Source organism: Bufo gargarizans, chromosome 2 (genome assembly GCF_014858855.1).
Source record: "Bufo gargarizans isolate SCDJY-AF-19 chromosome 2, ASM1485885v1, whole genome shotgun sequence".
In the NCBI taxonomy this organism is placed as follows: Eukaryota; Metazoa; Chordata; class Amphibia; order Anura; family Bufonidae; genus Bufo; species Bufo gargarizans.
In genome coordinates, this window is record NC_058081.1 from 103,072,039 (window position 1) to 103,086,672 (window position 14,634).

Sequence of the window (14,634 nt, forward strand, 5' to 3'; positions counted from 1 at the left end):
TGTGACATCTATATGACGGCCTTTGTCCCCATACATATCTGCAGTGCCTGAGATGCTCCTGGAATAAGTCAGTGACTGCTGCAGCGCAGTAACATGGTGCAGTCCAGTGTGAGCTCGTAAGGCAGCAGATCTGGATGGACAAGACTCATCATCAAGTCTTCAAACATAACTCTGGACAACAAATGAAAATTCAAATTTCCTCAAGTTAGGGTCAAATTTCTTTGGGTCCCAAAATGACTAGGATGAAGGCAAATCAACACGTAGAAGTGCTAGGTAAAGGAAATAGGTAAAGACTTCCAAAAAGGTACTCAACCCCTTTACGACTGCCATACGGCTATATACAGTGGATATAAAAAGTCTAAAATGTCAGGTTCCTGTGATGTAAAAAAAATTAGACAAAGATAAATCATTTCAGAACTTTTTTCCACCTTTGATGTGACCTATAAACTGTACAACTCAATTGAAAAACAAATTGAAATTTTTAGGTAGAGGGAAGAAAAAATATAAAAATAAAATAATATGGTTGCATAAGTGTGCACACCCTTAACCCCTTAAGGACTCAGCCCTATTTCACCTTAAAGGGCTTCTGTCACTCCACTAAAGTGATTATTTTTTTTTGGGCTAGTGAAATTAGTTATATTGCGATATATGACAATATAATTGTGTTACTTACTTTGATCCAGCAGTTTCTTCAAAAAACGAAGTTTTAATATATGTAAATTCGGTCTCTACCAGCAAGTAGGGCGGCTACTTGCTGGTAGCTGCTGCAGAAATCCGCCCCCTCGTCGTGTTGATTGACAGGGCCATCCGGGATCTCCTCCTCCGGCCAGCCCTGTCGGCATTTCAAAAATCGCGCGCCTGTGTTGATTCGGCGCAGGTGCTCTGAGATGAGGAGGCTCGTCTCCTCAGAACTCCCTCAGTGCGCCTGCGCCGATGACATCACCGAAATAGAAGACGTCATCGGCGCAGGCGCACTGAGGGAGTGCTGAGGAGACGAGCCTCCTCATCTCAGAGCGCCTGCGCCGAATCAACACAGGCGCGCGATTTTTGAAATGCCGACAGGGCTGGCCGGAGGAGGAGATCCCGGCTGGCCCTGTCAATCAACACGACGAGGGGGCGGATTTCTGCAGCAGCTACCAGCAAGTAGCCGCCCTACTTGCTGGTAGAGACCGAATTTACATATATTAAAACTTCGTTTTTTGCAGAAACTGCTGGATCAAAGTAAGTAACACAATTATATTGTCATATATCGCAATATAACTAATTTCACTAGCCCCAAAAAAAAAATCACTTTAGTGGGGTGACAGAAGCCCTTTAAGTGACATGTCACTTTAAGTGCTGATAACTTTAAAACGCTTTGACTTATCCAGGCCATTCTGAATTATTTTGGGAATGATATTTTATTTTTTGGGGATGTTTCAAGGCTTAGAAGTTTAGAAGCAAATCTTGAAATTTTTCTGAAATTTACAAAAACCCAATTTTTAGGGACCACTACAGCTCTGAAGTCACTTTGCGAGGCTTACATAATAGAAACCACCCAAAAATGACCGCATTCTATAAACTACACCCCTCAAGGTATTCAAAACTGATTTTACAAACTTCGTTAACCCTTTAGGTGTTGCACAAGATTTTATGGAAAATAGAGATACAATTTCAAAATTTCACTTTTTTGGCAGACTCCTGCTCGTGCCGACACCCGCGACACTAAACTGCCGCCCGCGCTTCCAGCAGCCGCCCTGCCTGCTGGGCGGGCCTGTCAGTGGACCTGGAGGCGGGGGGTCCCGGGTCTGGTTCTGCAGACAGCAATGGAGTCGGCCTGGGGGCGGGTTTTGGGGCCACAGAATCGGCGTCTCCTCTCACTCTCCGCCGCTGTCAGTGGTGGGCGGGCGCTGGGCGGGCCTGAGCCCAGTGGAGAGCCGGAGGTACCGGAGGCTGCAGGGACTGAGCAATCATGTAAACTGTAAGTAAGCAGCCTAAGCAGCGGGCCGGCTGGGCCCAGTAACTAAAGGGGGGCAGGGCGAGTCGGCATAAAATAGGTGGCGGAACGCCGTTCCGGGGGGTTCTGCCAGAAAAAAAGGCCTGAACTTAACTAAGGCACCAGTTCCAGCTGAAGAAAAACAGCCCCTTGGCATGATGCTGCCACCACTATGCTTCACTGTGGAGATGGGGTTCTTTTGGTGATGTGCAGTGTTGTTTTTGCGCCAAACATATCTTTTGGAATTATGGCCAAAAAGTTCAACCTTGGTTTCATCAGACCATAACACCTTTTCCCACATGCTTTTGGGAGTCTTCAGATGTGTTTTTGCAAAATGTAGCCTGGATTGGATGTTTTTCTTTGTAAGAAAAGGCTTTCGTCTTGCCACTCTACCCCATAGCCCAGACATATGAAGAATACGGGAGATTGTTGTCACATGTACCACACAGCCAGTACTTGCCAGATATTCCTGCAGCTCCTTTAATGTTGCTGTAGGCCTCTAGGTAGCCTCCCAGACCAGTTTTCTTCTCGTCTTTTCATAAATTTTGGAGGGACGTCCAGTTCTTGGTAATGTCACTGTTGTTCCATATTTTCTCCACTTGATGATGTCTTCACTGTGTTCCATGGTATATCTAATGCCTTGGAAATTCTTTTGTACCCTTCTCCTGACTGATACCTTTTAACAATGAGATCCCTCTGATGCTTTGGAAGCTCTCTGTGGCCCATGGCTTTTGCTGTGGGATACGACTAAGAAAATTTCAGGAAAGACCAACTAGAGCAGCTGAACTTTCTTTGGGGTTAATCATAGGCACTTTAAGGCCCCTTTCACACGAGCGAGTTTTCCGCGCGGGTGCAATGTGTGATGTGAACACATAGCACCCGCACTGAATCCTGACCCATTCATTTAAATGGGTCTGTGTACATGAGCATTGTTTTTCACGCATCAGTTCTGCGTTGCGTGAAAATCGCAGCATGTTCTATATTCTGCGTTTTTCACGCACCCCTGCCTCCATAGAAGTGAATGGGGCTGCGTGAAAAAAGCATTGCATCCGCAAGCAAGTGCGGGTGTCATGGTCTTACCTTCTTACTGTTCTCCTTCGTTTGACATGTGCTGGCGGCCATCTTGGTTTCTGGGTTTCTTGTAGCCTCCCACCCTGCGGCTTCTCCTTCCCACTGGGAGGAGCTGGATGCCTAGCTCATATATATAGGAGGTCTGTGGCTTCAGTTCCTTGCTTGGTCCTCCTGTGTTCACATGCTTCTAAGACTGCTGCTACTTCTGGTTCCTGATCCTGGCCTCGTCTGACTACCCTGTTGGTTCCTGATCCTGGCTTCGTCTGACTACCCTGTTGGTTCCTGATCCTGGCTTCGTCTGACTACCCCGTTGGTTCCTGACCTCTGTCTACGCAAGACCCTGCTCCGGTTTAGCCATCCGTTTGGACTTTTGCTTACAGCTTGGTTTTCAATAAAGCCTTCTTATTTCCACTTATCTCTTGTTGTACGTCTGGTTCATGGTTCCATGACATTAGGACCAAGCCATGAATTTTGACGGTACAGGGCCATCCTCGCTACCTACGCTGGTTGCCAGACTTGATCAGCAGGATCACCTGTTGGGTCGGTTCGCTGTGGCGTTGCAAACCCTGCTTGAACGCACGGCTCATTTCGCTTCCGTTGCCGATGGGTCGGTTGTCGCTCCTGGGCCCGTTCCTACTGCCGCTCCGGTTGTTGCGCCAGAGTCTACCCAGACACCTGTTGCTGCGCCTGCGGTGTCTCGGGGTATGACCGGTTCTGCCCCCCTTCCACAGCGCTTTGGGGGAGAGCCAACTCAGTGCCGAGGTTTGCTTAACCAGGTGGGCATTTATTTCGAGTTGCTGCCACATGCCTTTCCTACTGAGAGATCAAAGGTGGGCTTCTTGATCTCGCAGCTTTCGGACAAGGCCTTGGCCTGGGCCAGCCCTTTATGGGAGAACAACAATCCGGTGGTTGCCGAGTTTTCCGGTTTTGTTGCTTCTCTTCGGAAGGTATTCGATGTGCCGGCTCGTGCTGCCTCTGCTGCGAAGCTCCTTATGTCCATCAGACAGGGTTCACGATCCGTAGCTGAATACGCCATTGAGTTTCGTACCCTGGCAGCAGAGGTGGGCTGGAATAATGAGGCTCTGGTCGCTGCTTTCTCTCATGGTCTCTCGGATGCCTTGAAGGATGAGGTTGCAGCTAAGGACCTACCAGTGGAGCTCGAGTCTCTTATTTCTTTCCTGATTTTGATTGACACCAGACTCAGGGAGAGACCTTCCTTTAAGGAGAGCCTGCGGAGGTCTTCTAACAGATTGGCGCCTACGTTTGCTGTCCCACCCGTGCCTCCCTCTCCTCCCACGCCTCCTGGGGATGACTTGTCTGGGGGTGAACCCATGCAGCTGGGGTTTGCTCGCCTGTCCGAGGGGGAGAGGGTACTCCGGAGACGCGAGGGCCGATGCATGTACTGTGGTCTCGGTGGGCATTTTCGGTTGGCATGTCCGAACCGTCCGGGAAACGCTCGCACCTGAGATCCTGTCGGGGGCAGATCTTGGGTGGAGTCTCCTCGTCCCCGGTTTCCCGTGTTGACAAACCACTGATTACTGTTGTCCTCTCCTGGGTCGGGGGCTCGGTGACGACCCAGGCGTTGGTGGACTCTGGTGCTGGTGGTTTGTTCATTGATAGTGTGTTCGCTGCCGCCAATTCCATTCCTCTGCAGCCTCGAGGTTCCCCACTGGCTCTTGAGGCGATAGACGGCAGACCCCTTCTGCCGCCACACGTGACTCATGAGACCCTTCCAGTGGGGATAGCCATTGGTGCCGTTCACAGAGAGTCGGTCTGTTTCCAGGTGATTTCGTCTCCACACTACTCGGTGGTCTTGGGGTACCCCTGGCTCCAGAAGCATAATCCGACTTTCGATTGGAGATCGGCCGAGATCCTCTCGTGGTCACCGCAGTGTGGGGCTAGTTGCATCCATGGGCCTGTCAAGTTGCTGTGTACTTCCTCGGACTCTCTGTTGCCTCCTGAATACGAAGAGTACCGGGATGTATTCGATAAGGTGCGCGCGGTTGCCCTACCTCCGCACCGCCCATACGATTGTGCCATAGAGTTACAATCTGGTGCCGTTCCTCCTCGTGGCAAAGTCTATCCACTGTCGGTAGCGGAGAATGAGGCCATGGAGGAGTACGTGAGGGAGGCGCTTTCACACGGACACATTCGCAAATCCTCGTCCCCGGCAGGGGCTGGATTTTTCTTTGTGAAAAAGAAGGGCGGTGAGTTGAGGCCTTGCATCGATTACAGGGGTCTCAATCGCATCACGATCAAGAACGCTTACCCGATACCCTTGATTTCCGAGCTGTTCGACCGCCTCAAAGGGGCCACGGTCTTTACCAAACTCGACCTGAGGGCGGCATATAACCTGGTAAGGATCAAGGCGGGCGATGAGTGGAAGACCGCGTTTAACACCAGGACCGGTCATTATGAATCCTTGGTTATGCCCTTTGGGTTGTGCAATGCGCCCGCAGTCTTCCAGGAATTCATCAACAATGTTTTCCGTGACCTGTTGCAGCAGTGTGTGGTGATCTATTTGGATGACATCTTGGTATATTCTGAATCCATGGAGGCCCACATTATGGATGTCAGACGAGTGTTGCAACGGTTACGAGAGAACAGGCTGTTCGGTAAGCTTGAGAAATGCGAATTTCACCGATCCCAGGTAACCTTCTTAGGTTACATCATTTCCGCTGAGGGGTTCTCCATGGATCCTGAGAAGGTTTCGGCTGTCTTACAGTGGCCCCAGCCCAGTGGTCTCCGTGCCCTGCAGCGCTTTTTGGGCTTCGCCAATTATTATCGGAAGTTCATCAGGGACTTTTCTATGCTAGCCAAGCCTCTCACGGATCTGACCAGGAAGGGCAGTAATTTCCAGGTCTGGCCGCTCGAGGCCATCCGAGCTTTTGAGGCTCTAAAGTCCGCCTTTGTGTCGGCTCCGATTCTGTCGCATCCCAACCCTGGGTTGCCCTTTGTCCTCGAGGTGGACGCGTCTGAGACGGGAGTAGGCGCCCTTCTGTCTCAGCGTAGAACACCAGAGGGTCCTCTGCTTCCTTGTGGGTTTTACTCCCGGAAACTGTCTTCCGCGGAGTGCAACTATCAGATTGGTGACAGGGAGTTATTGGCCATCGTGCAGGCCCTTAAAGAATGGAGGCACTTGCTCGAGGGTTCGGTGGTTCCGGTTCTCATCCTGACGGACCACAAGAATCTGACCTACCTTTCTGAGGCCAAGAGATTGACACCACGTCAGGCCAGATGGGCTCTGTTCTTGTCACGTTTTAATTACGTGGTCTCCTACCTACCCGGTTCCAAGAACATCAGAGCGGATGCCTTATCATGGCAGTACTCCGAGCTGTCCGGGGAGGAGTCGATTCCGACTTCGGTCATACCTCCGAATCAGATCCTGGCCGCCATTCGCACCAGCCTGACCTCTCCCCTGGGTGAGCAGATTTTGGCGGCTCAATCTGGTGCTCCCTCTGGGAGACCCAACGGCAGGTGTTTTGTGCCTGAGGAGTTGCGCACTCGGTTGTTGCGAACCTACCATAACTACAAGGCCGCGGGGCATCCTGGAAAGAATCAGCTGTCCTGGGCTGTTTCACGTCTGTTCTGGTGGCCTTCTCTACGTTCCGACATCGCCGCATATGTAGCGGCATGCTCCGTTTGTGCCCAGAGTAAGTCCCCTCGGCACCTTCCGTTGGGCCTTTTGCAACCCATAGCCACCGGGGAGCGCCCATGGTCACACCTGGGGATGGATTTCATTGTGGACCTCCCTGCATCCCGAGGCCATACGGTCATTCTCATGATTGTGGATCGGTTTTCCAAAATGTGCCACTGTGTTCCTCTCAAGAAGTTACCCTCTGCACAAGAGTTGGCCACGATTTTCGCCAGGGAGGTCTTCCGGTTGCACGGTTTGCCCAAGGAGATTGTGTCGGATCGGGGGAGTCAGTTTGTGTCCAGGTTCTGGCGCGCCTTTTGCTCCCAGTTGGGGATTCATCTCTCTTTCTCCTCGGCCTACCACCCTCAGTCCAATGGGGCCGCAGAACGATCCAATCAGGCCTTGGAGCAATTCCTTCGTTGCTATGTCTCCGATCACCAAGACAATTGGGTTGACCTCCTGCCTTGGGCTGAGTTTGCCAGGAACACGGCGGTGAACTCTTCCTCTGGGACGTCTCCCTTCATGGCCAATTATGGGTTCCAACCTGCCGTGTTACCGGAGGTATTCTCTCCCCAGGATATTCCGGCTGTGGAGGATCACCTTTCCGTCCTACGTGCTTCTTGGGTACAGATCCAGAGGTCCCTTGAGGTCTCTGCGCAGCGCCAGAGACTCCAGGCTGATCGCAGACGAGCGCCCGCTCCTTCCTACCAGGTCGGAGACCGTGTATGGTTGTCCACCCGCAACCTCAACCTTCGAGTGCCCACTCCCAAGCTGGCGCCTCGCTTTGTTGGTCCCTTCCGAGTGCTTCGCAGGGTAAACCCGGTAGCCTATGCCCTTGCACTTCCTCCTGGCATGCGGATCTCCAACGTGTTTCATGTCTCCCTGTTGAAGCCATTGGTGTGTAATCGTTTCACTTCCTCGGTTCCTCGGCCCCGTCCGGTCCAAGTGGGCAATCGTGAGGAATATGAGGTGAGCAATATCCTGGACTCACGCCTGGTCCGCGGTCGGTTGCAGTTTTTGGTCCATTGGCGTGGTTATGGTCCAGAGGAGCGTTCCTGGGTTCCCTCCGCAGATGTCCATGCTCCTGCTTTGCTCCGAGCCTTCCACGCACGCTTCCCTCAGAACCGTTCCTTACTCCGCGGAGGAGGGGCCCTTGAGGGGGAGGTACTGTCATGGTCTTACCTTCTTACTGTTCTCCTTCGTTTGACATGTGCTGGCGGCCATCTTGGTTTCTGGGTTTCTTGTAGCCTCCCACCCTGCGGCTTCTCCTTCCCACTGGGAGGAGCTGGATGCCTAGCTCATATATATAGGAGGTCTGTGGCTTCAGTTCCTTGCTTGGTCCTCCTGTGTTCACATGCTTCTAAGACTGCTGCTGCTTCTGGTTCCTGATCCTGGCCTCGTCTGACTACCCTGTTGGTTCCTGATCCTGGCTTCGTCTGACTACCCCGTTGGTTCCTGATCCTGGCTTCGTCTGACTACCCCGTTGGTTCCTGACCTCTGTCTACGCAAGACCCTGCTCCGGTTTAGCCATCCGTTTGGACTTTTGCTTACAGCTTGGTTTTCAATAAAGCCTTCTTATTTCCACTTATCTCTTGTTGTACGTCTGGTTCATGGTTCCATGACAGCGGGTGCGATGTGTTTTTCACTGATGGTTGCTAAGAGATGTTGTTTGTAAACCTTCAGTTTTTTATCACGCACGTGAAAAACGCATCAAAACACATTGCACCCGTGCGGAAAAAACTGAACAACTGAACGCAATCGCAGACAAAACTAACTGAACTTGATTGCAAAATAGTGCGAGTTTCACTGAACGCACCCTGAGCGCATCCGGATCTAATCTGTCACTCTCGTGTGAAAGAGGCCTAAATGATGTATGCTGACTCCTTATTAACATGATTTTGAATGTGATTGCTTAATTCTGAACACAGCTACATCCCCAGTAAGAGGGTGTGTACACTGATGCAACCACATTATTTTAGTTGTTTTTTTTTGTTTTCTTCCCTCCACCTAAAAGATTTCAGTTTGTTTTCAATTAAGTGGTACAGTTTATAGGTCACATCAAAGGTGGAAAAAGTTCTGAAATGATTTATCTGTCTCATTTTTTTACAGCAAAGAGACCTGACATTTTAACAGGGGTGTGTAGACTTTTTATATCCACTGTATATAGCCGTATGGCAGCCGTGAAGGTGCATATAGCATGTACAGTGGAGGAAATAATTATTTGACCCCTCACTGATTTTGTAAGTTTGTCCAATGACAAAGAAATGAAAAGTCTCAGAACAGTATCATTTCAATGGTAGGTTTATTGTAACAGTGGCAGATAGCACATCAAAAGGAAAATCGAAAAAATAACTTTAAATAAAAGATAGCAACTGATTTGCATTTCATTGAGTGAAATAAGTATTTGAACCCCTACCAACCATTAAGAGTTCTGGCTCCCACAGAGTGGTTAGACACTTCTACTCAATTAGTCACCCTCATTAAGGACACCTGTCTTAACTAGTCACCTGTATAAAAGACACCTGTCCACAGAATCAATCAATCAAGCAGACTCCAAACTCTCCAACATGGGAAAGACCAAAGAGCTGTCCAAGGATGTCAGAGACAAAATTGTAGACCTGCACAAGGCTGGAATGGGCTACAAAACCATTAGCAAGAAGCTGGAAGAGAAGGTGACAACTGTTGGTGCGATTGTTCGAAAATGGAAGGAGCACAAAATGACCATCAATCGACCTCGCTCTGGGGCTCCACGCAAGATCTCACCTCGTGGGGTGTCAATGGTTCTGAGAAAGGTGAAAAAGCATCCTAGAACTACACGGGAGGAGTTAGTTAATGACCTCAAATTAGCAGGGACCACAGTCACCAAGAAAACCATTGGAAACACATTACACCGCAATGGATTAAAATCCTGCAGGGCTCGCAAGGTCCCCCTGCTCAGGAAGGCACATGTGCAGGCCCGTCTGAAGTTTGCCAATGAACACCTGAATGATTCAGAGAGTGACTGGGAGAAGGTGCTGTGGTCTGATGAGACCAAAATAGAGCTCTTTGGCATTAACTCAACTCGCTGTGTTTAGAGGAAGAAAAATGCTGCCTATGACCCCCAAAACACCGTCCCCACCGTCAAGCATGGGGGTGGAAACATTTTGCTTTGGGGGTGCTTTTCTGCTAAGGGCACAGGACAACTTATTCGCATAAACGGGAAAATGGACGGAGCCATGTATCGTGAAATCCTGAGCGACAACCTCCTTCCCTCTGCCAGGAAACTGAAAATGGGTCGTGGATGGGTGTTCCAGCACGACAATGACCCAAAACATACAGCAAAGGCAACAAAGGAGTGGCTCAAGAAGAAGCACATTAAGGTCATGGAGTGGCCTAGTCAGTCTCCGGACCTTAATCCAATCGAAAACCTATGGAGGGAGCTCAAGCTCAGAGTTGCACAGAGACAGCCTCGAAACCTTAGGGATTTAGAGATGATCTGCAAAGAGGAGTGGACCAACATTCCTCCTAAAATGTGCGCAAACTTGGTCATCAATTACAAGAAACGTTTGACCTCTGTGCTTGCAAACAAGGGTTTTTCCACCAAGTATTAAGTCTTTTTTTGTTAGAGGGTTCAAATACTTATTTCACTCAATGAAATGCAAATCAGTTGCTATCTTTTATTTAAAGTTATTTTTTCGATTTTCCTTTTGATGTGCTATCTGCCACTGTTACAATAAACCTACCATTGAAATGATACTGTTCTGAGACTTTTCATTTCTTTGTCATTGGACAAACTTACAAAATCAGTGAGGGGTCAAATAATTATTTCCTCCACTGTATATAAACATCATGGCGCTGCAAAACACTTGGATTAACCTCTTAAGGACACATGACGTACCGGTACGTCATGTATGGTGGCGGGGGGTGATTGGAACCCGGTGCCTGCGGAAATCATTGAGCAGGCACCTAGGCTAAATGCGCTGGGGGGTCCTGTGACCCCCCCATGTCGGCGATCGCAGAAAACCGCATGTCAATTCAGATCTGCGGTTTTCTGCGTTTCCGGGTTATTCGGGTCTCTGAAGACCCGATAACCCGGAACAGGATTGTGATGGTGGTGTGATTTTACCCCACCAATCACCATCTTGCGATCCTGAGTGGTGGTGATGGTGACATCACCTCTCAGGATCGCCTCTGATTGGTCTGTGGGCGGGACGGCGGCAGATTCAAAAGAGTCAGACGCTCCTCTCCTCCTCCTTTTGTGTTCCGGAGCCGGAGGAGAGAGGAGCTGCCTGCACGCGTCGTCTGTCGGTGCCAGCATCACCTCATCTGTGCCCCCCATCTGAACTTCAGGTACATAGGGAAAAGTATAGGGAAAGTTTGGGTTAGGCAGGGAAAAAAAAAGAAAGTTAGTTGCATTAGCTTTGATTGCATTACCCTAAGTTAGGGTGTCTGGGGTCCACAGAACAGCTGTGTGACCCTAGACCCCCAGGGGTGCTGCTGCTTGCCCCCCCCACACTTTTTTGGGGTGCAGGATTATACATTTTTAGCGAATCGCACACCCTACCGCTGATCAACTTCGGACGGTTGATCAGCGGTTTTGAAAAACAAAATCCCCTTTTTTTTCTTTTTTTTTTTTCTGTTAGTTTTAGGGTTAAGTCCGCGAACACCCATGCCTCCACACACACACACACACCAAATACAGATTTACACACACGCACATACACACGCAGACACACACTCCCCTATGGCCCGCCGGACGTTCTCAGCCGAGGAGGCATACGCCCAGCTTGACGTTCTCGGCCGAGGAGGCATACGCCCAGCTTGCCTCCGAGTCTGAGAGTCCCAGTGAGGACGAGGATGACCCCACTTTCCTGTTGTCATCCGCTTCCTCCTCATCATCTAGCGATGATGATGAGCCCCCAAGGCGGCGGAGACGCCGCCAGGCAGAGCAAGGGGATCGCCATGTTAGGGACCCTGTGGCCCAGCCTAGTACGAGCAGCTCTGGGGCTCGTACTGGTTTCCCGGCCCACCAGTAAAATCTACCGGAGCACCCTGCCGGTGAACTAGTCTGGTGTAGCCCAGAGCGATACGAGCCCGTGATTCCTGATTTTGTAGGCCAATCAGGAATCCAGATTTCCACAGTGGGCTACACTGAATATGACTTTTTTTGTCATTTTTTCAGTAACCCACTGGTAAATCTGATGGTGGAACCTGTACGCCCAACAGAACAGTTCGTTGCTCAACACCCGGGCTCCTTTTTGGCCAGGCCCGGTGGCTGGACGCCGGTCAGTGTAGCCGAAATTAGGACATTTTGGGGCCTCGTGCTGCATATGGGCCTGGTCAAGAAACCCAGTGTCAGGCTGTACTGGAGTGGGGACGTCCTATACCAGACCCCACTTTACAGTACGGCCATGACACGCTCCCGGTTTGAGGCCATCCGTAAATATCTGCATTATTACGATAATGCAGCATGTCCCCCCCCCCCCCCCCCCCCCCCGAGGTGATCCTGCCCATGACCGTCTGTATAAGATACGGCCGGTCATCGATCACTTTGGGGCCAAATTAATGGAGGCCTATGTACCTGGAAGGGAGGTCGCGGTTGATGAGTCTCTCATTGCGTTCAAGGGGAGACTCATTTTACGCCGGTATGTTCCCTCCAAGCGGGGGCGAGGTACCTCAGGGTACACTTACAAATTTCGTATATACGAGGGGCGAGATTCCCGGATTCAACCCCCAGAATGTCCCCTCACTCTGGGTGTTACCGGGAAACTCGTGTAGGACCTTATGCACCCACTGCTGGATAAGGGTTACCACCTGTACGTGGATAACTTTTATACCAGTATCCCCTTGTTTCAGTCCCTTGCCGCCAGATCCACGTCCGTTTGTGGGACCGTGCGGAAAAATCAATGCGGCCTCCGTGCCCTCCTCCTCCAGGTACCTATCCCCAGGGGTGAGACCCATGCCCTTACCACTGGAAACCTGTTTCTGGTCAGGTATAAGGACAAGAGGGATGTCCTGATGCTGTCCAAAATTCATGGTAACGGCATCACCCCTGTCCCTGTGCGAGGTACCGCGGCAATGGTCCTCAAGCCCGATTGTATCATCGACTACAATCGGTATATGGGAGGAGTTGATCTCTCTGATCAAGTCCTCAAGCCATATAACGCCATGCGCAAAACCCGGGCATGGTACAAAAAAGTTGCGGTCTACTTGGTACAGGTTGCCATGTACAACTCTTTTGTGCTGTCCTGGAGAGCTGGCAACATAGGGACATTCCTCCAGTTCTATGAGGCAGTCCTCAAGGCCCTGATCTTTTCGGACTGGGAAAGAGCAGGTCGGAGTACCTCGGGAACTGTAGGCGCCCGGATCGTCCCTGGCCAACACTTTCCAGGTGTGGTCCCCAATACTGGAAAGAAGGGACGAAATAAAAAAAGGTGCAGAGTGTGTCGCAGGAGGGGGATACGGAAGGACACAACAACTCAATGTGACACGTGCCCCGATCATCCGGGCCTCTGCATTATTGGTTGCTTCAGGGAGTATCACACTTCCATGGAGTACTAAATTTATATCCCAATTTAGCACTGACATCAGATAAAAAAACTTGTTCTCATACTTGACACCCCAAAAAACTAAAATAATTTATTAAAAGTAGACATATTAGGTATCGCCGTGTCGGTAATAATCTCCTCTATAAAAATACCCCATGACCTAACCCCCCAGATTAACACGGTCCAGAAAAAAAAAAAAGGTGCAAAAAAATATTTTTTTGGGTCACCTTACATAATAAAAAGTTTGATAGCAAGCGATCAAAAAGTCATATAGCCCCCGCAAAAAATTAGCCCCCACATAAGATAATCGGATAAAAAATAAAATAAAAATGATAATATAGTCTAAAACCTAAATAAATGTAAAAAAAAGTAGACTTATTAGGTATCACGCGTCCGTAAGAATCTCCTCTATAAAAATACCCCATGACCAAACCCCCCAGATTAACACGGTCAAGAAAATAAAAATAAAAAAGGTGCAAAAATAGTTTTTTTGGGTCACGTTACATAACAAATAGTTTAATAGCAAGTGATCAAAAAGTCATATAGCCCCCAAAATAGTGCCAATAAAACTGTCCGCTCATCCCGCAAAAAATGAGCCCCCACATAAGATAATTGGATAAAAAATAAATAAAAAAATGACACAGACTTTAGAGATATTATGTATCGCCGCGTCCGTAAGAATCTCCTCTATAAATATATACCATGACCTAACCCCCCAGATTAACACGGTCAAAAAAAAAAAAAGTGCCATAACCGCTATTTTTGGCACTTTTCCATTTCAATCAGTTTTTCCGGTAACAAAACAAGGGTTAACAACCAAACAAAAGTTAATATTTATTACCCTGATACTGCAGTTTATAGAAATGCCACATTTGTGGTTGTAAACTGCTGTATCAGTAAAAGGGAGGCCGCAAAAGGAAAGGACCGACATGGTTTCTGGAAGGCCGATTTTGATGGCCTTTTTTATTGACACCATGTCCCTTTTGAAGCCCCCCTGATGCCCCCCTAGAGTAAAAACTCCCTAAAAGTGACCCCATCTAAGAAACTACACCCCTCAAAGTATTCTAAACTGATTATACAAACTTTATTAACCCTTTAGGTGTTCCTCAACAGTTAATGGCAAATGGAGATGAAATTTCATAATTTCAATTTTTGGTAACCTTGCCTCACAAAAATGTAATATAGAGCAACCAAAAATCATATGTACCCTAAAAATAGTCCCCAAAAAAATGCCACCTTGTCCCGCAGTTTCTAAAATGGGGTCACTTTTAGGGAGTTTCTACTCCAGGGGTGCATCAGGGGGGTTGAAACAGGACACGGTGTAAATAAACCGGTCCATTAAAATCAGCCCTCCCAAAACCAAACGGCGCACCTTTCACTCTACGCCCCGCTGTGTGGCCGTACAGTAGTTTACGACCACATAT

General features: G+C 49.2%; 1 protein-coding gene across 2 annotated transcripts in view; it reads right to left on the reverse strand.

Moving 5' to 3' along the window:
- The window catches only part of FRMD5 (FERM domain containing 5), a 98,413-nt gene that overhangs the window by 42,190 nt on the left and 41,589 nt on the right, over window positions 1-14,634 (reverse strand). The window lies entirely within an intron of this gene.